The sequence below is a fragment of the Hyperolius riggenbachi genome, chromosome 12 (assembly GCF_040937935.1).
Source record: "Hyperolius riggenbachi isolate aHypRig1 chromosome 12, aHypRig1.pri, whole genome shotgun sequence".
Taxonomy (NCBI): domain Eukaryota; kingdom Metazoa; phylum Chordata; class Amphibia; order Anura; family Hyperoliidae; genus Hyperolius; species Hyperolius riggenbachi.
The window spans coordinates 180,367,147-180,393,127 of NC_090657.1; the positions used below are offsets into that span (position 1 = coordinate 180,367,147).

The window sequence follows — 25,981 nt, forward strand, 5'->3', positions numbered from 1 at the left end:
CTGCTGCGTACACACATACAACAGAAACTAGCGTGTGTACAGCGACCCCCCAACCACCCTTTCTACGCCAGCGGTCGATAAGCCATAGCAGATCAACTTGGCCAAGGGTATTGTTCTTTCCCTCGCCCTCGTTCCATTGTTCCCAGCTCCTTCGTCTCTCCTCCCCCCTTTATAGCAACAAAATGCATCGCATGGAGGTTGTATGTTCTCTCCCTGTCTGTGTGCGTTTCCTCCGGGCACTCCGTTTTTTTTTCCTACAGTCCAAAAACATACAGATAAATTAATTGGCTTCCTCCTAAAATTGGACCTAAACTATGATGGACATATGACTATGGCAGAGAGCTCCTCTGTGGTCAGTCAGCGACATGACTATGTACTCTATAATGTGCTGTAGAAGATGTCACTGGTATATAAATACATAATGATATGGTAGGATATTAGACTGTAACTATGGTAGGATTAGATTGGGAGTTACTCTGAGGACAGTCAGTGACAAAATAATAATATGGTAGGACATTAGACTAAGACTATGGTAGGATTAGATTGTGAGTTCACGGAACAAGTCATAGTTATTTGTGTGCTAGGCACTGTACATACACATGTCTATCTCATCATGTCACATGTCACCTCGGTTGTCCTTTAAAAAAGAGAAAAGCCTAAAATATAAGGATACCTTATAACACCCCCCCCCCCCCCCCCGTCCCCTTATGGGGAGGTTCGTGTTAAAAAATTTTTTATTCTAAATGCAGTTCCCTTTAACTGACTTTGTACTGAAATGTTATGACTCTTGTCCAGTGTCACAACGAGATTACAGCTCAGCAGCATCAAACATCTAATATTCTGCTAGCCCTATAGTCATTTCTATAATATCAGCAGAATAAGATCACTCAGAAATGCTATTTTTAAATATCTCACAGACCCTCATCTGTATAATATTAAAAAAAAAGACCAGCGGTGGCAGAAAACAACAAACACCCCCCCCCTCCCACACAAAAACGGACACTGGATTCTCCAGAGCCTCGCCGAATCCTCTTGGAGACTGCAGTGGCCACACTCGCGCCGGTGAAGCGCGGCCACGCTCACGCAGTTGCCATACTCGTGCAGGTGCCGCGCAACCACACTCACACAGGAACAGCAATGCCGCACTCATGCAGGCCCAGCATGACCATATTCACACAGATGCAACATGAACAGACTCACGCAGGTGCAGCACGCAGGGCCGGATTTAGGCCAAGGCCCCATATGCCATGGCCTAGGGCACCACAGAAGCAGGGGCACCAAAGCAGCAGGCTGAACTAGTGCAGCATTTGCAAGCTTGCAGTGCAATGAAGGGAGATCAGGCGAGCACCTGACCGCGGTACTCTGCTGCTAGCCACCTGTGCAGCAGCCCCCTTGCTCTCTGTGCATGTTTGCATTGTGGCCGGCGGCTATGGACTTGGGAAGCATTGGAGACAAAAATGAAGAGGAAGCTTCTGCACTGGAGATGAGCAGAGAAATGAGTGACACTGATTGCTGCTGCGGTGTGAAGGTGAGCTGGCTACCTATACTGAAGGGTGAGGGGGTGGGAAAAGGAGGGATTAAGGGAAAGGAGTCGTCTGGCTACCTATACTGGAGGGAAGGGGAGGAGTCATCTGGCTACCTATACTGGGGGGGTCATCAGGCTACCTATACTAGAGGGAAGGGGGAGGGGTCATCTCGCTACCCATATTGAAGGGGGGCGGCTGGTGACAGTGGCCTAGGGCGGTAAAGAGTACAAATCCCCGGCCCTGGCAACACGGCCAGGCTTACGCAGGTGCAGCACTGCCATACTCACGCAGATGCCACATTCATGCAGGCTGTGTTCCAGGACTCCATGCTGTGGTACGGTGGGTGCCAGGAGGATGTGGAGAGCTAGAGGCTTCCCTCTTCTTATGTATCTATTTTATTCACCTTAGGTACACTTTAGAGAACAGGAGGAGTTATGGCTGTTACAAGTCTTGTCAGGTGGGAGAGACTAAGCTAATGTGCTTGAGATGGCCTAGTGGGAAACCTCATAGGGAATCTTGCTTGTTTTTTCCAACAGAATAACTGTGCAAGTGTATAAACTAACGTAAGTCTGCTACATCCATCAATGTTTGCAGAATATAGAAGAAATACCGCAATAAACAGGACCGGAGCACTAATACAACTATGGCTTCATGCCACCACTAGGGGAGAGACACCTACTGGCGCTATGCCCGACATGATGATGGGTGGGATGCCAGAAAGGATAAAGCTTACTGCACCCAGCTCCGCCACGTGGGTGGCACCTATGCCAACCATGCACCATAGCTGCTCATGCTGTGGCAAATGGCAAACACTAAAGACTAAACACTAAAGGCCTGGCATGCAGGTGGTCACACAAGTTATGAGCCACCTAGCCTCTACTGTTTTCATGGGACACGGGCGATGGAGAGAAGAAACAGAGAACGGCAGTCCAGGCGACGATAGAGAAAAGACACGCGCCATGGACAGGTGAGAGAAAGCTCCACTGCCTATAGGGGTGTATCTAGAGGGGAGCAGCACCTGCGATTGCAGGGGGGCCCAGAGCTGTGGGGGCCCCCAACTACTAACCTTCCCTTCCTCTGATGCCCGGGACTATACTGCAGCTCAGGTGTTTTTGTGGCTACACTTGTTATGGGTGTGAAGACAGTGATGCCACACTTCTTTTATGACCCTTGTAAGATGGGCCCCAAGGCTGTGACGGGGACCAAGGGGAGGCAAGGAGAAGGTTGTGAACATAGGGAGAGCATCAATGTTTCGCTGGGGGGCCCAGGAATTGTAGTTACACCACTGTCTACCAACACTTAGCATGTTGGTCATTCTGAAATTGAACACGGCCAATCGAGATCTGTCTGGTGCAACCGACCAATTTGATCATTCTAGACCATACATTGCAAAATCCGGCCCACGGCCACATCTGGCCCTCACATTTGGCCCCCAAGTGGTTTTCCCACTGTGCATTATGTTTGGCCCTTTATAGACCAAAAGGAAAGCTATATTAGAGGTAAAGATCTAACTCTCCAGGGAAGCCTTATGAGGGAGGGAGAGGGTTTCTAGACACCAGGGAACTGTATAGGGGAGGGAGGCCCACTAGACACCATGGAACTGAATAGAGGAAGAAGGACCACTAGACACCAGTGAACTGTATAGTGGAGGGGGGTCACTAAACACCAGCGAACTGAAAGTGGAGGTAAATGGTCACTAGAAACCAAAGAACTGTATAGGGGAGGAAGGAGGAATTAGACACCAGAGAACTGTATAGGGGAGGGAGGAGGGCCACCAGACACCAGGAAACTGTATAGGGGAGTGGAGGAAAGCCACTATACTCCAGGAAATTGTATAGAGGGAAGGGGCCACTAGACACCAGGGAACTGTATAGGGGAGGGAGGGGCCACTAGACACCAGGGAGCTGTATAGGGGAGGGAGGGGGCTACTAGACACCAGGGAACTTTATAGGGGAGGGAGGGGCCACTAGACACCAGGGAACTTTATAGGGGAGGGAGGGGCCACTACACACCAGGGAACTTTATAGGGGAGGGAGGGGCCACTACACACCAGGGAACTTTATAGGGGAGGGAGGGGCCACTACACACCAGGGAACTTTATAGGGGAGGGGGGGGCCACTACACACCAGGGAACTTTATAGAGGAGGGAAGAGGGCCACTAGACACCAGGGAACTGTATAAGGTAGGAGGGAGGGGCATTAGACAGCATTGGGAAGGGGGAACATTAGACACTAGGGAATGTATGAAGGAGGGAGGAGGCCATTAGACATTGAGGATGCCTGCGACTTGGTCCCAGTGTTCAATGTCGGCCTACTTTGCATTTGACACCCCTGTTCTTGACGAAAATCATTCAATCAGGCATTGTTTCCAACATCAATTTCTAGCAGATCCAATCGGAGTGACTGAATCTTCCAGAAAAATGGTAGGTGTATGGCCACCTACCTGGTGAAGAGGGGGTTCTATGAGATACAGAGAATGCTACATGAATGACTACAGGGGGCGAGGAAGAATGCCTGGAATCAGGCTATAAAGGCAGCAATTGCAGGACAGCATCTCTCCCCACGACCGACCTGCTCGGAGGGAGACACGACAGGAATGCCCCAGCCAGACTGTACAGCAGGCGACACCGCCATCAAACAAGCCTCTGCCTCTTTAAATGCTCCCTGGGGACATTTCAGAGGCGTCGCCAGACAGTGACGTCACCAACCCGTCTGGAAAGTGACAGGCGGCTAGTTAGGCCAATGCGAAGTAAAGCCGGTAGTGGGAGGCGGAGCGAGGCGGCGCCAGCAGCCAATCAGCGGGCGGGGGAGGTCGCGGCCGGACACGCGCGGGGAGAGCTACACGTGGTGAGGATAAAGCGGCTCTGACCCCGTGGTGACCCTGCTGCCTGTCACTGGGTGTCACGCGGCTGCAGTAACCCTTCACTGCCCGGGGGCTCCAGTCACAGCATAGCACAATGTATATAACGTATGCACACGGCAGGACCAGCGCCGTCGCACAATGTATGGAATGTATACAGCAGAGCACAACGCATATTGAGGGCTGAAATTGGTATAAAAGCAATGTGTTCTTGCGCAGGGTAAGCATAGTGCGGTGTATGGAATGTATGCACTCGTGTCGCTCAGTTCACGATTCGAACACTGATATTATTTCCTCACTGGTGATCTTTTACAGATAGCAAATTAATGCACTTTTCATACCACTTCACATAGGTTTTCACTTTATTTATTTCCATAAATGGAAATGGGGAAAAAAATCAGCGAGATACAGGAGAGGGAAGGCTCTGTGTCCAGTGGCTTAGCTATAGCTAAGGCATAGCTCCCAACTGTCCCTCTTTCGGAGGGACAGTCCCTCTTTGGGAGCCCTGTCCCTCTGTCCCTGTTTCCGACTCATTTGTCCCTCTTTCTTTGTAAATATATATATTTCTCTACTAAAAATGTGTTTGATTGACTCTAAACTTTATTCCCATCTTTTAAATTGATATAATACTTAATTTAAAAATGTTAAAATAAAGGAAAATGAATCAGGATAGAATGGACCATTGTGATTTGAATTATAAAACAACATATTTTTCTTATGAAATCTTTATCGTATGCGTGACTAGGGGTGTGATGGGGCGTGATTAGGGGTGTGGCTTAAGTGTCCCTCTTTCTCATCTCAAAAAGTTGGGAGGTATGGCTAAGAAGCTGTTGCCCCCATGCAAGTCTTACATTGGGGCCTCCCAAACACATAGCTCCCAACTGTCCCTCTTTCGGAGGGACAGTCCCTCTTTGGGAGCTCTGTCCTCCTCACTTGTCCCTCTTTCAGGACTTTGTCCCTCTTTCTATGTAAATATATGTACCGGTATTTATCTACCAAAAAATGTGTTTTATTGACTTTAAACTTTATTCCTATCCTTTAAATTGATATATTACTAATTTTAAAATGTTAAAGTGAACCCAAAGGTAACCAAAAAAAATGAGATTAACTCACCTGGGGCTTCCCTCAGCCCCCTGCAGACGATCGGTACCCTCGCAGCTCCGGTCCGATGCTTCTGGACCCGCCGGCGACGACTTCCGGTTTCGCCGTCACCGGCCGACAGGCATGGGAGCGCGAGTGATTCTTCGCGTTCCCATGCCTGTTGGCCGGTGACGGCCAAACCGGAAGTGTTCGCCGGCGGGTCCTGGGCCATCGGAGCGGAGCTGCGAGGGCACCGATCATCTGCAGGGGGCTGAGGGAAGCCCCAGGTGAGTTAATCTCTTTTTTTTTTTTTTTACTTTAGGTTATCTTTAATATGAAGGAAAATGAACCAGGATAGAAAGGACCAGTGTGGTTTGAATTATAAAACAACATATTTTTCTTAAGAAATCTTTATGGTATGCGTGACTAGGGGTGTGACAGGGCGTGGCTTAAAGGACCACTATCGCGAAAAAAGTATGCAGTTAAAAAATGTGACAGATGACAGGTTTTGGGCCAGTCCATCTTTTTAAGCGGGATTCTCAGGGCTTTCTTTGTTTTCAACAGCATTTCCTGAACAACAGTTGCACAATCTAACTGACATAATAGTGTGCAAGTGATTAGGGAGGCCGGCTGGTATCTTGCTATTTTGGCAGTTAAACTGCTGTTCAGGAAATGCTGTTGAAAACAAAGAAAGCCCTGAGAATCCCCCTTAAAAAGATGGACTGGCCCAAAACCTGTCATCTGTCACATTTTTTAACTGCCTACTTTTTTCGTGATAGTGGTCCTTTAAGTGTTCCGCTTTCTTATCTCAAAAAGTTGGAAGGTATGCAAACACTCTATAACAGTGATGGCTAACCTTGGCACTCCAGCTGTGGTGGAATTACAAGTCCTATGAGGCATTGCAATACTCTGAAAGCTCTAACCATAACTGGGGGAGGCAGAGGCATGATGGGATTTGTAGTTTTGTCACAGCTGGAGTGCCAAGGTTAGCCATCACTGCTCTATAAGTAACAATTGCAACTACAGTGTCAGAGGTGCAAGAAGGGGATGGGAGCAGCTTGTTAATGATTACCACTAATCAATGTATCTATAGAAGTGATTATTATGAGCACAGGAGCAATAGAGAGCTAATACTGTAGTTGAGGGATGGCCCTTCAGGGCCCCTCTGGCCCAAGGGCCTCGATGTGGTCGCAACCTCTGCACCCCCTATTGCTATGCCCCTGTCTGTGTCCTATAGAACAGTGTTTCTCAACATTTTATTGGTATTTACCCCTTTTAAAACCCTGTACTCACCTAGTACCCCCTAGCATAGTAAACATCATCGCAAGTACCCCTTGACAAATATATATTTAATCATAGTAATAATGATAATTGGTTCTAAACAATTTCCAAGCATTTACTATTGCTTTAAATTAGCTAAAATACTAATTTGGTGCTTTTTAAATAAGATTTATCATTTTTCTAAAACTTCAAATTTGTTATTCTTGGTTAAGTATATATAGCCAGGGTACCCCTTGCAACCATCAGAAGTACCCGCTGGGGTACACATACCGACCGATGAGAACCTAGGCTCTAGAGCCTTCCCGCTCCTCTCAGGTCCCTGCATTCCAGAGCTGTCAATCCTGGTATAGCAGTATTTGACCAATTGGGTTTCTGCTTCTGAAGAAGGTGGGTGGCTCTGTACTGCAACAGCGCTAGCCCTCTGTCTTGCACGCTCACACATGTGCAGTACGGAGCCGCCCGTCTTCTGGAGCACTCGGGCTCCCAAAGCCTTTGGGTTCAAAACAAGCTCCTACCCTGCAGGGTCCTATTGAGGCCTCCCTCTTATGTCGGCAGCCCCCTGTTGCAGAGTACAGCCCGCCTCCAAATCGGACCGTGCAGCATTACTTCTTGTATTAATGGCCATGCAGTAGCCTCGTGAGCCACCCGCTCACTCATGCACAGTAGCACAGAGCCCATGGCTCCGGCTTACTGCACGGACTGGCTCAGTCGGCCATTGCACGGCCATGTACAAGGAAGAGGAGCTGCGCTGCCCCGATCTGATTAGCGACAATGCATTTTAGCCAATCTTCTGGGGGGCCACACTCTGTGACGAGGGACATCAGAGCAGGGAGGGAAGCCTCAATAAGATCCTGAGGCTTCCCTCTCTTTAGGTAAAAGACAAGGGGACTGTGAGAGGAGCAGGAAGGCTCTATACTAGGACCCAGAACCTTCCCTCTCCTTAGTCAAATATCTGGTTGATTTTTTTTTTTTTTTTATTATTCTCAGTTTTCATTAGCTTTAAAGATGGATTTCATATTTTAAGAATACTTGTGGTATTTCATGTGTCATTTACGAATTCATGTGGTAATTCATTCTTTATTTTAAGGACTCATGTGGTATTACTCCTTTATTACAGTACAGTTCATAGAAAATGGAAGCCAGCTGGGATATAATTAACATTTGTTAAAAACTGCATTTCTTAAAGTGAATATTAAGCATGAAAAAAAAAAAAAAAGAATCAGATACTTACCTATGGAGAGGGAAGGCTCTGTGTCCTATAGAGCCTTCACATTCTTCTCATGGTCCCAGTGCTGTCACCCCCAGTCGGTCGAAAACTGCTCTCTGCCACCGCTGGAGGCTTCGGGAGCCTGAGTGCTCTCGAAGATGGGCAGCTCTGTAATGCACCTTGCGCTGGCGCTCTCTCTATTGTGTGCTCCCGCATGCGCAGTATGGAGCCGCCAGTGAGGCTCCCCAAGACTTCCAAACCCTCCCGCGTCTCGGAGGATTCAAACAGAGGTGACAAAGTGTGGAGTCGGTGCAAAAATCTTCCAACTCCGACTCCTCAGTTTATGAAACCACGACTCCAACTCCGACTCTGGGTACCCAAAATGGCTCAGACTCCGATTCCTCGACTCCGGCTCCTTAGTCCAAGGGCCTGTTCAGACTGTCAGCGTATGAAGCACGCATATAAAATCAAAGAAACGCAAGTTGAAAAACGCATGCGTTTTTCTTGCGTTCTAATGCGTTTTCTATTGCGTTTTGCACACACACGTGACCCAGGGGAAAAAAAAGAATTATGGGAACCGCAGAGGGAAAAGTACGCTAAAAACGCAATAGTACGCATTTTTGATACGCGTCCATAGACTTTCATTGCGTCCGTTTCTATGCGTGACGCACAGAACTGCATGCAGCAATGCGGATAAGAAACGTATGCGTCTCATACGCATACATGTGAACTAGCCCATTCAAAAGCATTAGGAGACGTTTCTATGCGTTTTTGGTACCCGTATGCGTTCCCTGAAACTGGCTAGGAATGCGCATAGTCTGAACAGGCCCTAAGGCTGTGTATTTTGTACAAAAATCATCCGACTCCTCAGCCTTAGCTGTTTCTGAGCATCGTACTTAAAAAGGATCTGTAACACTTCCCCTGTCTTCCTCTGTCCTGTCGTTGCAGCGTTAACCGCCCCCGAATGGCGGACATGTAAATATTTACCTTCTCCAGCGCAGGCGCAATAGCAGCTTTTCGTTTCAGCTCAGGTGGAAATAGCTGAGCACAATCGGGTCCAGTCCGCTGCGCTGGCACGAGCCGCCTGCACAGTAAAGTGGACCCGATCGGACTCTGCTATTTCTGTATGAGCCCAATAGAAAAACGCTACTGTGCCTGCGCTGGAGCTTGGGAAGGTGAATATTACAAGTGCCACAGCCCTGACATCCTTGTCAGCTTTGGTTTCGGGGGAGCCAGCGCTGCAATCAAGGGGCAGAGGAAGAGGGGGGAGACCTCATTAGGATCAAGAGGCTTCTCCCTCTTAAGGTACAAATCCCCCAGTTGTTTTTTTTTTTTTTGGGGGGGGGGGGGGGTGTATTACAGATTCTCTTTGAATTTGTGATGGTGGGCACATACTGCTTAATTACATATGGAGAGTCTCTGCGTAATTATATTTCGGGTTGGGGTACTATGCTTGAAGTGAACCTGTAAGGAGAAATATGGTAAAAGTTACTTACCTCAGTAGTGGGAAGCCTCTTGATAATCCAGATTCCCTGAGGCTTCCAGAATCATTCTTGAGCCTACCGTTCCTTTGTTTTTTGATGTTTTGTTCAGTTTTTCATGTCTATAAACCACATAGCAATGAATAATCATATATGAATTAACATTCGTAATCAAACGTAGTACAACCCCCTCCCAACTTCAAACAGCCCCCCACCCACACCATCACTTTCTCCTCATACTAGATTCCTCAGAGTCCGTGTCCCGCTGTAGGCCTCGGCTTATAGGGGTTAAGCAATAGCATCTATTCCCCGCCCAGGTTCAGTTGTTTTGAGGTACCTAAGAGGTATACTTAAAAGGTATCACTAAAGCTTTCAAATCCTGTGGTAGAAGTAAGGGTTTCAATTGTTGGAAGAATTTTTTTGTTCTTATTCAGAATGGCTTCCAGTTTATCGAGAAGCATGACATGATGGGGTTCCTCTTAAATCCCATAGGGAAGGATGGGTAGCATAAATTCACCTGCTATAATGGAGTCACATACTTTCGTTGGTGGGGTAGTATGTTCCGGGGAATTGAAGAGAAGCGTAATCGGAACTGTTATACTCACCTGGCTCTGTTCCGTCCTCTGCTTCTTCCGTGTACAGCCTCATCCTTGCACTGGCGTCCTCTGGTCTCTACGCAGACGTGTTGCTGGCCGTGGTTTAGTGATGGGGGGCGTGCGTACTTTTGTGCGGAATGGTTTTGGCAGACATTTGTGCGCATGTGTGGCGTAGGAGATTACGTGCCAAAATGCCGCACCCTCCCCTATAAAGGGCCTTTTCTCCCAGCTTCCAGTGCTGTTCATTCTGACAGCTAGTGTGTGTGTTCACCTGCTAGCCCTGAGCTCTGGCCTTCCTTCTGCCTTGTTTGATCTACTGGATTGCCTGACTACTCCTTGATCTGCTGCCCCTGGTTTGACCCCTTGTCTGCCGCCTTGTTTGCTGCCTTCCCTGACTTCTGCTTCGATTCTGATCACACCTGTTTGCTGCCTGCCCCAACTCTTGCCTGGATACCGTGGACGCCTGCCTGCTGCCTGCCTCAACCACTACCCGGATATCCATTACGCCTTCTTACTATCTGAATTGGTACCTTGCGGGAAACTCAACATTGAGGTGCGACTGTTCTCCTGACCTCTAGCTGAGGTTATCCCAGTTGTGTCCTGGTGGGCGCTAGGCTGCTAAGTCCAGCGTTTCTTACGGAGTGTTCTGGTGAAGACCCATAAGACCCACAACTGGGTAACGCCTCTTCCTTCAGTGGACAGTCAAGAAGACCAGATTTAACCATAACAGGATTCATGGTCAGCTTACATTTCCCCAGCTTGTTAGCAAACTTGATGACCTCTTCCCAGTACCTTTGGATGATTGGGCAAGTCCACGCACAGTGTACCATATCAGCTTGTAGGTGCTTACACTTATGACAGTACTTCACATACCCCGCCCTAGGTGATTTATATACAACATTAAAAGCAAACTTAGCTCTGTACGTCATCAGAAAATGTGATTCCCTCCATCTCTCACTTTATCATTACTCTCCTTATTTGGTTGTTACCATCTACTATATGAGTCTCAAGCTGTGAACTGTGAAATATTTATTCCAACCAGACATATTTCATTGTCCTGAATCCCCACACCTCCTAACTCTTTCTGAATGGTAGACAGCGACACCTTGCCCCCTCTTGGATTTAGAAACTTGTCAAAGGGTGTTATTCGTGCTATGGGTGAGATATTCTGCAGATGAGACTTAGCAAAAGACTGCATTTGGCTGAAGATTAAGAAGTCCTCTCTTGGAACCCCATACATCTGTCTAACCTCCCTAAATGTCAGCCATTGATGTGTCTCCAGATCTAGTAGATTCCCCAATCTGTACTCCACTATCAGCCTATTTAGCATAATTGTCATGCATCGTGCCCGGAGTGAAACTAGTATGCTGAGTTTTAGGCGCAAAGTTACATTAGACTAGGTGGCGTAAAGTGAGCCTACCGCTCCTGTGCAAGGGCCCTTTAAACGTAGACGCCACTGCAGCAAAAAGAAAAAACAGACAAGAACAGGGAACAGAAGTAAAAGTCTCTCGTTACATGCCTAATCCATGTTCTAATAAACAATCTGTCCCGAAGTGTAATCCATAATGGTCTCTTTGCAAAGTCAAGGTTAATTCCCAGTATTTGTAACAATTTGAATGTAATATTTAAAGTGAATCTAAGCAGTTGGAAATAAAGTTTCACTTACCTGAGGGTTCTACCAGCCCCTGCAGCCGTCCTGTGCCTGAACCATCACTCAACGATCCTCCGATAACCCCCTCCCGCCGATTAGTTTTGTTTCTGCCGACTAATAGTTGGCGGTCCACTGCGCCGCGTGCATCCTCCTACACATTCATGTCGGTGAAAGCATTACTAGGCTTCCTCTTACTGCGCCTGTGCAGGATGCTCTCATAGACGTGAACGCGTGCGAGGCTAGGGCTGCACAGGCACAGTGATTGGCAGAATTGGAACCAACCGACTGGGGGAACGAAGGATCCTTGAAGACCTGCGTGAGACATGACTGCTGCAGGGGGCTGGTAGAAGCCCCAGGTTAGTAAAACTATTATTATTTCCTACGGTTTAGGTTCTCTTTAACTACTTTAGGAAAAGAAGCAGGCGGTTTACTTCCGGCAAACAGAAGGAGCGATCAGTGTGGCAGGGTAGAAGAGGGGAAGGATAAAGGTGCTGCTCTTGGTATCCACCTCGGTGGCAAAAGTATCTGTGTTTGAGACAAGAAGAGACCGAGCGCACTCAGGAGAACAGTACAGCAGTAGATTGGGTGAATTTAGAATGATCTCACCTCTAGAAGTTGCTGGCGACCCTGTACAGGAGTAGCCAGCGTGTAGGCTTTTATCCCTCTAGCCAGGGATCAGGCACAAAGGCAGCTGGATTCCTCCTTCACTCGGATGGTTGTTGGCAGGCAACGAGCGGCTCTGAAGTTGTACACCCTGTCTGTGTGCGAGTCCGCTATATGCAGTTGCACAAACAGATTGTGGTGGATTTCAAAGCATCAGCTCCAGGATTGAGGGATCTAAAAGCAAAGCTCCACGCTGCTCCATGAGTCTTGCAGGGGCAGTTCACGGGCAGTTGGAGTGGTAGTCTGATTGTAATGCAGCAATGCGTGTAGGAAAGAAGAAACGGCGGCTGCCGTATAGTGTTAAGATTTATTAAAATATATTGCAACGCGTTTCAGGAGACCAAGTCCTCCTTTCATCAGGCAAGACTCATGGAGCAGCGTGGAGCTTTGCTTTTAGATCCCTCAATCCTGGAGCTGATGCTTTGAAATCCACCACAATCTGTTTGTGCAACTGCATATAGCGGACTCGCACACAGACATGGTGTACAACTTCAGAGCCGCTCGTTGCCTGCCAACAACCATCCGAGTGAAGGAGGAATCCAGCTGCCTTTGTGCCTGATCCCTGGCTAGAGGGATAAAAGCCTACACGCTGGCTACTCCTGTACAGGGTCGCCAGCAACTTCTAGAGGTGAGATCATTCTAAATTTACCCAATCTACTGCTTTAACTACTTTAGGACCTTGATGATTGAAATCTATGCCCTGTTTTGATGGCTACCTCGCTGCCAGGGTGTAGATTTCAATACAATGCCGTGCGTTCTCGCTGCTTTCGTTGCTCCCGACGATCTCCCCACCGATTTAATTGGCTCCTGACCCTGTCTTTCAACATAAGCAGCTCCCATTGGCTTACATTGATAGGCAGGGTCATGAGCCAATGAAAGCGGCTCCTGACTGGCTCACAGGAACTCTGCCGTCATAGAGACGGCAGAGTGGGTGGCCCAGGTTTTCCGACGTGTGGTGGTGACAGCGATTGTGGCGGGTATGTGCGGCGATTCATCTGTATTTGTCGCTATTCCGGCATTTCTTGTACCAGCGGTCTCTGGTCCTTAAGGGGGCAGAGACCGCTGGTACTTAAGTGGTTAAAAATTGGTGAAAACAAACAAGGAGGGCCATCCAAACCAAAGCTGGGATCAAGGATTTCTGTTCTGGGTGCATTCCTTCACAAAGATCCCAAGTTTAGCCCCCCCAAAATAAACAAAAACAAAAAAAACTAAGGGAGTTTCTGCAGGACTACCGAACTGTAACCCAATGGCCAGTGGCTGCTTCACTGGCTTCAGAATTCTCATTAACGAACATTCCACAGATCTGCACCTGACATATAAATAAGTCGCCATCTGTAATATGATGATAAATGTAGCCATCTGTGATAAATAACAGAATGTAAATCAGGTTGATGAAAGATTTTACAATGGGCAAACAATAAATAAATAATTTATAGATGAATATTGTAAAAAATAAGCAATTTTATTTATTTATTATCTCTAAGTTCTCTTTAAAGGGAAAATGAAGTGATAAGAATATGGAGGCTGCCATATTTATTTACTTTTAAACTATACCAGTTGCCTGGCAGCCCTGCTGATCTATTTGGCTGCAATAGGGTCAGAATCACACCAGAAACAAGCCTGCAGCTAATCTTGCCAGATCTGACAATAATGTCAGACGTCCATGATCTGATGTATGCTTGTTCAGGGTCTATGGCTAATGACATTTTTACGCAGGGTGACAATAAAGCAATGAAAGTCTATGGGACATTTCATAATGGATGCAGTGTCGATGCGCTAGAATCATCTGTTCTGACGCAAAGTCAACAGCGCGTTATGGAACAGCATTTGTGGTGGCGCACATTGCCCGGACGTCATGTAAGCCAATGGTGGCGCAGATATTTTAAACTATTTGGCATTAGCGTAGCGCTGTGGATGCGTAGACACCAATTTATTCTGGCTCTGCGACAGAAAAATTGCCTGCAATACGTATTTCCACCACAGGAAGTGAGCAGCAGAGAGCCTTACTTATGGTGTGTTTTGCTGCCAAGAATTACATTAACGCTCATTAACGCAGGTATCTACAAAGCTTGTTTTCTTGCGGCGAGATGCAATCATCTTATCGCACCGCCATGAAAACGCTGGTTGCCGATGTGAAACCGGCCTAAAAGTATTAGAGGCAGAGGATCTGCAGAGCAGCCAGGTAACTGGTATTGCTTAAAAGGAAATAAATATGGAAGCCTCCATATCCCTCTCACTACAGTTGTCCTTTAAATTTACAGCTTAAATATACTTCCCTTAGCATCTTTAAAGGGCAGTCAACCTATATTATTATCATCGTTATTTATTATTTTTGTTCATATATTTTTTTAATTTCAGTCCATCCCGATTTACAAACAGTACTGTAGATTTGAACAAAGATGCCTAAAAGGATAAAAACAATTTTTCTCTGAAAAGTATAAAAAGGGAAGTAGTGGTGGACTTACCTTCCCAATAGAAGATGCATTATGTTGATTTCTGTTCAATAATAATCTTTATTCTACGACTCCACTGTGCAAAGCATTTAGCAGGTGCAATCCTGCTTCATCTGGCAATTATAGGAGCAACTAGAGCCAGTCATTGGAATGCCAAGTGCCTCTTAAAGACAACTCGAGCTACAATTTTTCATACACACAAAGTTGTCTTCATGTACAAAATATAGAGTAGCAATAAATAGTATGTGAACCCTTTGGAATTATATGGATTTCTGTCCAAATTGGTCATAAAATGTGATCTGATCTTCATCTAACTCACAACAGGAGACAATCACAGTCTGCTTAAACTAATAGCACACAAATTATTAACTGTTTCCATGTTTTTATTGAACACACCATATAAACACCATACACCATATAAACATTCACAGTGCAGGTGGAAAAAGTATGTGAATCCTGCCTAGACTAATGACATTTCCAAGAGCTAATTGGAGTGAGGTGTCAGCCAGCTAGAGTCCAATCAATGAGGCGAGATTGGAGGTGTTGGTTATGGCTGCCCTATAAAAAACAAGCCTCACAGAAAAGAGCTCTCAGAAGACCTACGATTAAGAATTTTTGACTTGCATGAAGCTGAAAAAGGTTATAAAAGTATCTCCAAAAGCCTTGCAGTTCATCAGTCCACGGTAAGACAAATTGTCTATAAATGGAGAAAGTTCAGCACTGCTGCTGCTCTTCCTAGGAGTGGCCATCCTGTAAAGATGACTGCAAGAGCACAGAGCAGAATGCTCAATGAGGTGAAGAAGAATTCTAGAGTGTCCGTTTAAGACTTACAAAAGTCTCTGGCATATGCTAGCATCCATGTTAGTGAATCTATGATACGTAAAACACTAAACAAGAATAGAGTTCATGGGAGGTTACCACAAAGGAAGCCACTGGTGTCCAAGAAAAAAAACAAAACATTGCTGCATGTTCAAAGTTTGCAAAAGAGCACCTAGATGTTCCACAGCAGTACTGGCAAAATATTCTGTACACAGAGGAATTCAAAATTGAGTTGTTTGGAAGAAACACACACTATGGCTATCATTCATAAAGCATTCCCGCATGCAGAAATGCTGAAAACAGCTTACTTTACCGACCACTTAGCAAAATTTGTATTCATAAAGGCTGTTTCTGTATGAAAAGCTGACATTCCCGAGCAGAGCGATAAATTACCGCCTTGTGCGGTGATTATCTTAAAAAATGTAACAAAATGTCAATTCACAAAGATTAACGCAAGCGCTATGTGGACAGGGAATACCGCTCCCTTGGAAGTAGCGATAAGCATGCGGAATACATAGAAGTGAATGGAGACAGACCTCCCAAGCAGCAGCAGAGAAAGCAGTGCACGGAGGGACTTGGCAGCTTCTCTGTTTCCGCAAGCCTACCGCCAGCCTTTTTCAGGAAATCACTGCACTTGTATTGCAACTGGCAACATTTATATGAATGACCACCCAGAAGTTTAAAATACCGAAAGCGGTATTTTCCCGTACGGATTTTTGTTACCGACCACACTTTTATGAATGACAGCCTATATGTGTAGAAAATGAGGCACAGCACACCAACATCAAAACCTCAGCCCAACTGTGAAGTATGGTGCTGAGGGCATCATCATTATTTTGCAGGAGAACTTAAGCCCATCTGTCCACCAGCTGAAGCTCAGCAGAAGATGGGTGTTGCAACAGGGCAACGATCCAAAGCATAGAAGTAAATCCACAACAGAATGGCTTAAAGTGAATGGGAACTGCATTTAAAAAAAAAAATGAAGCAAATACTTACCTAAGGAGAGGGAAGGCTCTGGGTCATATAGAGCCTTCTGTCTCCTCTCTCGGTGCTCTCTATCCTGTGCTGGCTTACCCCCCCCCCCCCCTTCCCTGTTTCATTCCCCCGCGAAAGGGTATTTGGAAGTCTTCGGGAGCCGTATCCTCCCGAAGACGTGCGGCTCCATACATCCAGGCATGAGCGTGCTAGAGAGCGTGCTTGTGCAGGCGCAGTACAGGGCCGCCCTTCTTCAGGAGCACTCGGGCTCCCTGAAGACTTCTGAAGCCTCCTTCAGCTAATTTAGTCAAGTACTGCTACCGGGCGAGCCAGCACTGGAAGGAGGGGACCAGGAGAGGAGCGGGAAGGCTCTATAGGACCCAGAGCCTTCCCTCTCCTTGGGTAAGTGTCTCATTTTTTTTAAATGCAGTTCCCATTCACTTTAAACAGAAGAAAATAGTCCTGACCTCAACCCAATTGAGATGCTGTGGCACGACCTCAAGAAAGAGGTTTACACCAGACATCCCAAGAATATTGCTGAACTGAAACAGTTCTGTAAAGAGGAATGATCAAGAATTACTCCTGACCGTTGTGCACGTCTGATCTGCAACTACAGGAAACGTTTGGTTGACGTTATTGCTGCCAAAGGAGGTTCAACCAGTTAATAAATCCAAGAATTCACATACTTTTTCCACAGACACTGTGAATATGTACATAGTGTTTTCAATAAAAACATGGAAACATTTAATTATGTGTGTGATATTAGTTTAAGCAGGCTATGATTGTCTATTGTTGTGACTTTGTTGAAGATCAGATCACATTTTATGACCAATTTGTGCAGAATCCATATAATTCCAAAGGGTTCACATACTATTTCTTGCTACTGTACTGTACATTGCTGTTTTTGTTATTACATATTTTTGTTGTTAAATGTTACTTTGGTTGAGATTCCTAAGGGGTTTTATAGTTTGATGGTTAAAAAGATGCCATCTTAAAGAGAATCTGTACTCTAATATTCTTACACTAAAAAGCATACCATTCTATTCCTTATTTTCTCCTGTGCCCCTCTGTGCTGTTTCTGCCACTCTCTGCTGCAATCCTGGCTTGTAATTAACAGTTTTAGGCAGTGTTTACAAACAAACTAACCAGCTTCTAATAGGCTCAGCTAAGCATAGTGTGTGAGTATGCAGGGGGCCTGCAGAGGGTGTGTATCGCTTCTACCAATCACAAGCAGCCCTGCACATTCCACACAATCAAAGCCTTAGGGCCCGTTTCCACTAGTGCGACGCGATTTCGCCGGCATTCCGACGCTTGTAAAAACGCGTGCGGATGCGTTTCCGCATGCGTTTTACCCGCGATTTCGCGTGCGATTTGCGAAATTAACCATGACACTGCCAGGGCAAAATAACATTGAAAAAGGTGCGAAATCGCGGGTAAAAACGCATGTAACAAACGCATGCATTTTTACTATTAAATACATTAGCGGCGATTCGCACGGATTCCCGACGCAGGCGAAATCTGTGGGTCCCGCCGTGCAGATTTGGCCCGCCGCCAAATCGCTCCCGCACGCCGCATAGGTGGAAACAGCCCCATCCACTAACATTAAGTATGCGAATCCGCATGCAGTGCCCGCATGCGGATTCGCCCTAGTGGAAACGAGCCCTTAGCCCGACAAACAGGACAGAGGAAAGATACATTGATTTATTACAGAGACAGTGTAATTAGGAAGAGCTGCAGTAAGCCCCAGCACATTAGAACAGGCATAGGAACTCATAGGATAGAAGAACTAAGGCTGAAAAAATTGTTACAGAGTCTCTTTAAAAATGTTCCTCCTCTCAGGACAGTCAGTGACATGATTGTGTACTCGGTGAAGTGCTGCAGAAGATGTCAGTGCTACAGTGGGATGCAAAAGTTTGGGCAATCTTGTTAATCGTCATGATTTTCCTGTATAAAACATTGGTTGTTATGATAAAAAATGTCAGTTAAATATATCATATAGGAGACACACACAGGGATATTTGAGAAGTGAAATGAAGTTTATTGGATTTACAGAAAGTGTGCAATAATTATTTAAATAAAATTAGGCAGGTGCATAAATTTGGGCATTTTATTGATTCCAAAACCTTTTAGAACGAATTATTGGAATTCAAATTAGCTTGGTAAGCTCAGTGACCCCTGACCTACATACACAGGTGGATCCAATTATGAGAAAGAGTATTTAATGGGGTCAATTGTAAGTTTCCCTCTTCTTTTCTTTTATTTTTAAAGAGTAGCAACATGGGGGGCTGAAAACAACTCTCAAATTACCTGAAGACAAAGATTATTCACCATCATGGTTTAGGGGAAGGATACAGAAAGCTGTCTCAGATATTTCAGCTGTCTGTTTCCACAGTTAGGAACATATTGAGGAAATGGAAGACCACAGGCTCAGTTCAAGTTAAGGCTCAAAGTGGCAAACCAAGAAAAATCTCGGATAGACAGAAGTGACGAAAGGTGTGAACAGTCAGTCAAACCACAGACCAGCACCTAAGACCGACAATATCATCTTGCTGCAGATGGAGTCACTGTGCATCGTTCAACCATTCAGCGCACTTTACACAAGGAGCTGCTGTATGCGAGAGTGATGCAGAGGAAGCCTTTTCTCCGTCCACAGCACAAACAGAGCTGCTTGAGGTATGCTAAAGCACATTTGGGCAAGCCAGCTTCATTTTGGAATAAGGTGCTGTGGACTGATGAAATTAAAATTGAGTTATTTGGGCAAAACAAGGGGCGTTATGCATGGAGGAAAAAGAACACAGCTTTCCAAGAAACACCTGTTACCTACAGTAAAATATGGTGGTGATTCCATCATGCTGTTGGGCTGTGTGGCCAGTGCAGGGACTGGGAATCTTGTCAAAGTTGAGGGATGCATGGATTCCACTCAGTATCAGCAGATTCTGGAGACCAATGTACAGGAATCGGTGACAAAGCTGAAGCTGCACCGGGGCTGGATCTTTCAACAAGACAACGACCCTAAACACTGCTCAAAATCCACTAAGGCATTCATGCAGAGGAACAAGTACATTTTGAAATGGCCATCTCAGTCCCCAGACCTGAATATAATTTAAAATCTGTGGTGTGAGTTAAAGAGAGCTGTCCATGCTTGGAAGCCATCAAACCTGAATGAACTAGAGATGTTTTGTAAAGAGGAATGGTCCAAAATACCTTCAACCAGAATCCAGACTCTCATTGGAACCTACAGGAACCGTTTAGAGGCTTTAATGTCTGCAAAAGGAGGATCTATTAAATATTGATTTCGTTTCTTTTTTTGTGGTACCCAAATGTATGCACCTGCCTAATTTTGTTTAACCACTTGAGGACCTAGGGCTTTCTACCCCTTAAGGACCGGCCACTTTTTTTCCATTCAGACCACTGCAGCTTTCACGGTTTATTGCTCGCTCATACAACCTACCACCTAAATGAATTTTGGCTCCTTTTCTTGTCACTAATAAAGCTTTCTTTTGGTGCTATTTGATTGCTCCTGCGATTTTTACTTTTTATTATATTCATCAAAAAAGACATGAATTTTGGCAAAAAAAATGATTTTTTTAACTTTCTGTGCTGACATTTTTCAAATAAAGTAAAATTTCTGTATACATGCAGCGCGAAAAATGTGGACAAACATGTTTTTGATAAAAAAAAAAACCCATTCAGTGTATATTTATTGGTTTGGGTAAAAGTTATAACGTTTACAAACTATGGTGCAAAAAGTGAATTTTCCCATTTTCAAGCATCTCTGACTTTTCTGACCCCCTGTCATGTTTCATGAGGGGCTAGAATTCCAGGATAGTATAAATACCCCCCAAATGACCCCATTTTGGAAAGAAGACATCCCAAAGTATTCACTGAGAGGCATAGTGAGTTCATAGAAGATATTATTTTTTGTCACAAGTAAGCGGAAAATGACACTTTGTGAGGAAAAAAAAAAAAAAAAAAAGTTTCCATTTCTTCTAACTTGCGACAAAAAAAAATGAAATCTGCCACGGACTCACCATGCCCCTCTCTGAATACCTTAAAGGGTCTACTTTCCAAAATGGGGTCATTTGTGGGGTGTGTTTACTGTCCTGACATTTTGGGGGGTGCTAAATTGTAAGCACCCCTGTAAAGCCTAAAGGTGCTCATTGGACTTTGGACCCCTTAGCGCAGTTAGGCTGCAAAAAAGTGCCACACATGTGGTATTGCCGTACTCAGGAGAAGTAGTATAATGTGTTTTGGGGTGTATTTTTACACATACCCATGCTGGGTGGGAGAAATATCTCTGTAAATGACAATTTGTTAATTTTTTTTACACACAATTGTCCATTTACAGAGATCTTTCTCCCACTCAGCATGGGTATGTGTAAAAATACACCACAAAACACATTATACTACTTCTCCTGAGTACGGCGATACCATATGTGTGGCACTTTTTTGCACCCTAACTGCGCTAAAGGGCCCAAAGTCCAATGAGTACCTTTAGGATTTCACAGGTCATTTTGAGAAATTTCGTTTCAAGACTACTCCTCACGGTTTAGGGCCCCTAAAATGCCAGGGCAGTATAGGAACCCCACAAATGACCCCATTTTAGAAAGAAGACACCCCAAGGTATTCCGTTAGGAGTATGGTGAGTTCATAGAAGATTTTATTTTTTGTCAAAAGTTAGCGGAAAATGACACTTTGTGAAAAAACACAATTAAAATCAATTTCCGCTAACTTGTGACAAAAAATAAAATCTTCTATGAACTCGCCATACTACTAACGGAATACCTTGGGGTGTCTTCTTTCTAAAATGGGGTCATTTGTGGGGTTCCTATACTGCCCTGGCATTTAAGGGGCCCTAAACCGTGAGGAGTAGTCTTGAAACGAAATTTCTCAAAATGACCTGTGAAATCCTAAAGGTACTCATTGGACTTTGGGCCCTTTAGCGCAGTTAGGGTGCAAAAAAGTGCCACACATGTGGTATCGCCGTACTCGGGAGAAGTAGTACAATGTGTTTTGGGGTGTATTTTTACACATACCCATGCTGGGTGGGAGAAATAACTCTGTAAATGGACAATTGTGTGTAAAAAAATCAAAAGATTGTCATTTACAGAGGTATTTCTCCCACCCAGCATGGGTATGTGTAAAAATACACCCCAAAACACATTATACTACTTCTCCCGAGTACGGCAATACCACATGTGTGGCACTTTTTTGCACCCTAACTGCGCTAAAGGGCCCAAAGTCCAATGAGTACCTTTAGGATTTCACAGGTCATTTTTGTTTTAAGACTACTCCGCACGGTTTAGGGCCCCTAAAATGCCAGGGCAGTATAGGAACCCCACTAATGACCCCATTTTACAAAGAAGACACCCAAAGGTATTCCGTTAGGAGTATGGTGAGTTCATAGAAGATTTTTTTTTTTTTTTTTTTTTTTGTTATACTTGTTTTATTTTCAAAAATACTGATTTCACTGTATTACAATTTGTCCACATTTTGACAATGTTACAAATATCCAACCAGTAGAAAATAGTGCAACAGAGGTAAACTGCGAACGTGGAAGAGTCTTGGTAAGAATCTTATTTAAGTGAAAACATGAATAAACCAGATAAGTCCTAAGGAGGCAAAAGTCTTAGCTCATAGGAGAGCGTTTTCAGATGTGATGTTGATTGTAGTTTAAGTCTTCGCTGTGGAGAATAGAGAGTAACACATTGCCAACACAAGGGGTTGGATGCAGATTTAATTGTGTAAGCGTCAAAACTCGAAAAAGGAAAGAGGAGAAAAGAAGAAAAGACAATTGTATCTACATAGAAGTATATAGAAAAGTGGGGCCACTCTGATACTACTCTGACCTATGCTTCATAGAGGAGTTGTATGGGTGTTACCAAGGGCCTGGGCTGTGTATCGTCTAAGGTGGATGGTAAATAGGAGAGGAATAGGGCCATGAATCCCACATTTTGTGGAAATTTAATTCCGTATCTCTCAGTGATGCTGTGAGTTGTTCCATATTTTTTGTCCAGTTAATTTTATGAATGACTTCTGATATATCAGGGGGTGCTAATTTTTTCCAATTGGACGCAATAGTTAGTCTAGTAGCAGTTAGTATGTGGGTAATTAGACGGTTGGAGTGTTTGGGAACTTTTTTCAAAGGTTTGCCCAGGATCATATGCACAGGATCTAAGGGAACTGTAATATCCATTGATGTTTTGATTAGATCCCGAACTGTGGACCATAGATTGGAGATCAGGGGGCAGAACCAGAAAATATGTTCTGTGGTTCCTTTATTATTGCACCCTCTCCAGCAAAGATCCGATGAGCCTGGGTAGATCTTTGCTAATTTGGCTGGTGTTAGATACCAGTGGAAGAGGATCTTATAGATATTTTCTCGAATCTGAATACATTGAGATGAATGTCTAGCATTGGTCCATATCTCAGACCAATCTTCTAGGGGAATGGGGGTTGAGAGGGAACTGGCCCATTTATGCATATAGATGTGATCAGGTGACCATGTTCCTGATTTTGTATGTAGTAGAGCGTAAATCTGAGATATCAGGCCCTTTTGGTGGCCAGGCTGTTTACAAATTCGTTCAAAGGGAGATAGAGTAGGAGGTGATTTTTTCAGGAGAGTTTGCAGAAAATGGGAGATCTGGTTATACTGCAATAGAAGTTGGGATGTGAAAGTAATTTTTTCCTCTAGGTGGGGTTTGCCATATGCTTTGCCCGTTAGTGGATTGAGCCAATCGCTGAGGTTAAAGTAACCCAGGTTAAACCACCTATTCATAAAGGAGTTTGATAGCCCTGGGGGGAAATGGGGATTGCCCAAAATTGGGCATAGAGGTGAAGGAGATGACTTCAACTTGGCGGAGTGGCTGGTATTTTTCCAAATATTGAGCGTAAATTTAATGGTAGGAAGCAATTGTTGTTCATTGGTCCTAGGTTGAGGGTGAGACCATAGGAGAGATGCGAGGGACATGGGGAGAATGCTAGAGGCCTCGATAAGACCCCATTTGGTGAAGACCTTCAGGCTTGTCCATTCAGGGAGTTGGCGCAGGTGTGAGGCTTGATAATAATACCTAAGATGAGGTACCCCTAGGCCCCCCTGATCCCTAGGAGAGAGGAGAACAGATCTTGAAATTCGAGATCGTTTATGATTCCAAATAAATGAGAAGAAGGCTGACTGCAGGGATGATAACTGGTGGGCAGGGACCTGGACTGGGAGGGTCTCAAACAGATATAGGAGACGTGGGAGTATATTCATTTTGAGGGCGTAGATGCGACCTAACCAGGAGATCTTATAGGCCGTCCATTTGTGGAGGTCTTGTAATATTTTTTGGATAAGAGAAGGGAAGTTGCGTTTGTAAAGTGTACTATATGTAGGAGTTAAATGGATACCTAGATATTTTAGTGAGTGGGTTTGCCATCTATAGGGGAAAGATGACTGTATTATTGTAAGTAACTGAGAGGGAATTTTAATAGGCAGGGCCTCCGTTTTGTCCTGGTTAAGTTTGAATCCAGACAGGGATTCAAACATTCTCAGGGTATCATGTAGGATTGGGAGTGTAGTGAGGGGATTAGTGAGGGTAAGGAGTATGTCGTCTGCAAAGAGGGATATTTTATATTCTCGTTTACCAAATAAGATTCCTGTGATATCTGTATTTTGTCTTATAGCTGAAGCCAGGGGCTCGATACTCAGAGCAAATAGTAAGGGGGAGAGAGGGCAGCCCTGTCTAGTGCCATTATGGATCGGGAAAGGGGATAGGGGAGCAAAGGGTAATTTAATCGAAGCTGAAGGGGATGAATATAGAAATTTTATCATGGAGAGAAATGGACCTGAAAAGCCTTGGTGGTTTAGAACATGGAAGAGGAAAGGCCAATTGAGACGGTCAAAAGCCTTCTCTGCATCTAAACTAAGAAGCAGAGAAGGGTTGTTGGATCTATTCATTATGGATATAAGATTAATAGCTCGGCGGGTATTGTCCCCTGCTTGTCTACCCATAATGAAGCCCACTTGATCGTTATCAATAAGTCTGATAAGGATAGGATTGAGGCGGTTGGCTAAGGTTTTAGTGATGATCTTCAGGTCTGAGTTGAGAAGGGAGATAGGGCGATAGCTTTGGGGTAAATGGGGGTCTTTACCATCCTTTGGGAGGACAGTAAGCAGGGATGCTAATAAGGAAGGAGGGGGGGGGGGGTTTCCCCTTCCATAATCTTATTTGCTAAATTTACCAGGTGAGGGGTAAGAATAGAGCTGAAGTTTTTGTAATAGGAGTAGGGAAGGCCGTCTGGTCCTGGTGACTTGGACGATGGAAGGGCTTTAAGTATTTCTAAGACCTCTTCAGTTGTTATGGGGGTATTAAGAGATAGGCGTTCTTGTTCTGTGAGTTTTGGAAGGTTTAGCTGAGTGAGGAAGGATAGGACCCTTGAGTCGTAATTTAGAGAGGAGGAGGGGTCTGGCAAGTTGTACAGTTGCTCGTAAAAAGATGTAAAGATTTGAGCTATCCGGGAGGGGTCATGATGAAGAGTGCCCTGTTGGTCTTTTAAGGAGTGGACGGCCTGATATGATCCCCTGGGGTTTAGCTTTCGGGCCAATATGGTGTGAGGTTTGTTGCCCCTTTCAAAAAATAACTGTCTTGTCCATTTTAAGCTTTTCTCTAGCTGAGATGATTGAAGGGACCTAATGTCTAATTTTATGCGTTGAATGTCAGAAAAGTGGACCTGTGTGGGCTGTAATTTGTATATGGAGTATGCCTTAGCACATTGAGATGTGTCAGCTTTTCAGAGGAAAAACGTTTACGTTTGGAGCTTTCTGCAATGAAGAAGCCTCTTATAAAAGCTTTATGGGATTCCCAAACTAAGCCAAGGGACGGAACTGAATCTATGTTTATATCAAAGAATGATTTTAATTCTTCACAGCATTTAGAAATTAAAGTTTTATCTCTGAAAAGTGACTCATTCAGTCTCCAGTGCATAGGTTTATGGGGGGAGGATAACCAGTCGAGTTCTGCTGTTACCGCTTGATGGTCTGACCATGCAGTTGGGATAATATTTGAGGAGATAAGTATCGGTAGAGTAGAAGATTTTATTTTTTGCCACAAGTTAGCGGAAATTGATTTGAATTGTTTTTCTTCACAAAGTGTCATATTCCGCTAACTTGTGACAAAAAATAAAATCTTCTATGAACTCACCATGCTCCTAACGGAATACCTTTGGGTGTCTCCTTTCTAGAATGGGGTCATTTGTGGGGTTCCTATACTCCCCTGGCATTTTAGGGGCCCTAAACCGCGAGGAGTAGTCTTGAAACTAAATGTCGCAAAATGACCTGTGAAATCCTAAAGGTACTCATTGGACTTTGGGCCCCTTAGCGCACTTAGGGTGTAAAAAAGTGCCACACAT

At 44.9% G+C, this 25,981-nt stretch overlaps 1 long non-coding RNA gene across 1 annotated transcript in view; it reads left to right on the forward strand.

Annotated features, from left to right (window-relative positions):
- The first annotated feature begins 4,369 nt into the window (after positions 1-4,369).
- Positions 4,370-25,981, forward strand: part of LOC137542151 (uncharacterized) — a 239,135-nt gene continuing 217,523 nt past the window's right edge. Inside the window, exon 1 of the long non-coding RNA XR_011025363.1 lies at positions 4,370-4,605. This is a non-coding gene — a long non-coding RNA (uncharacterized lncRNA). The remainder of the gene's footprint in view (positions 4,606-25,981) is intronic.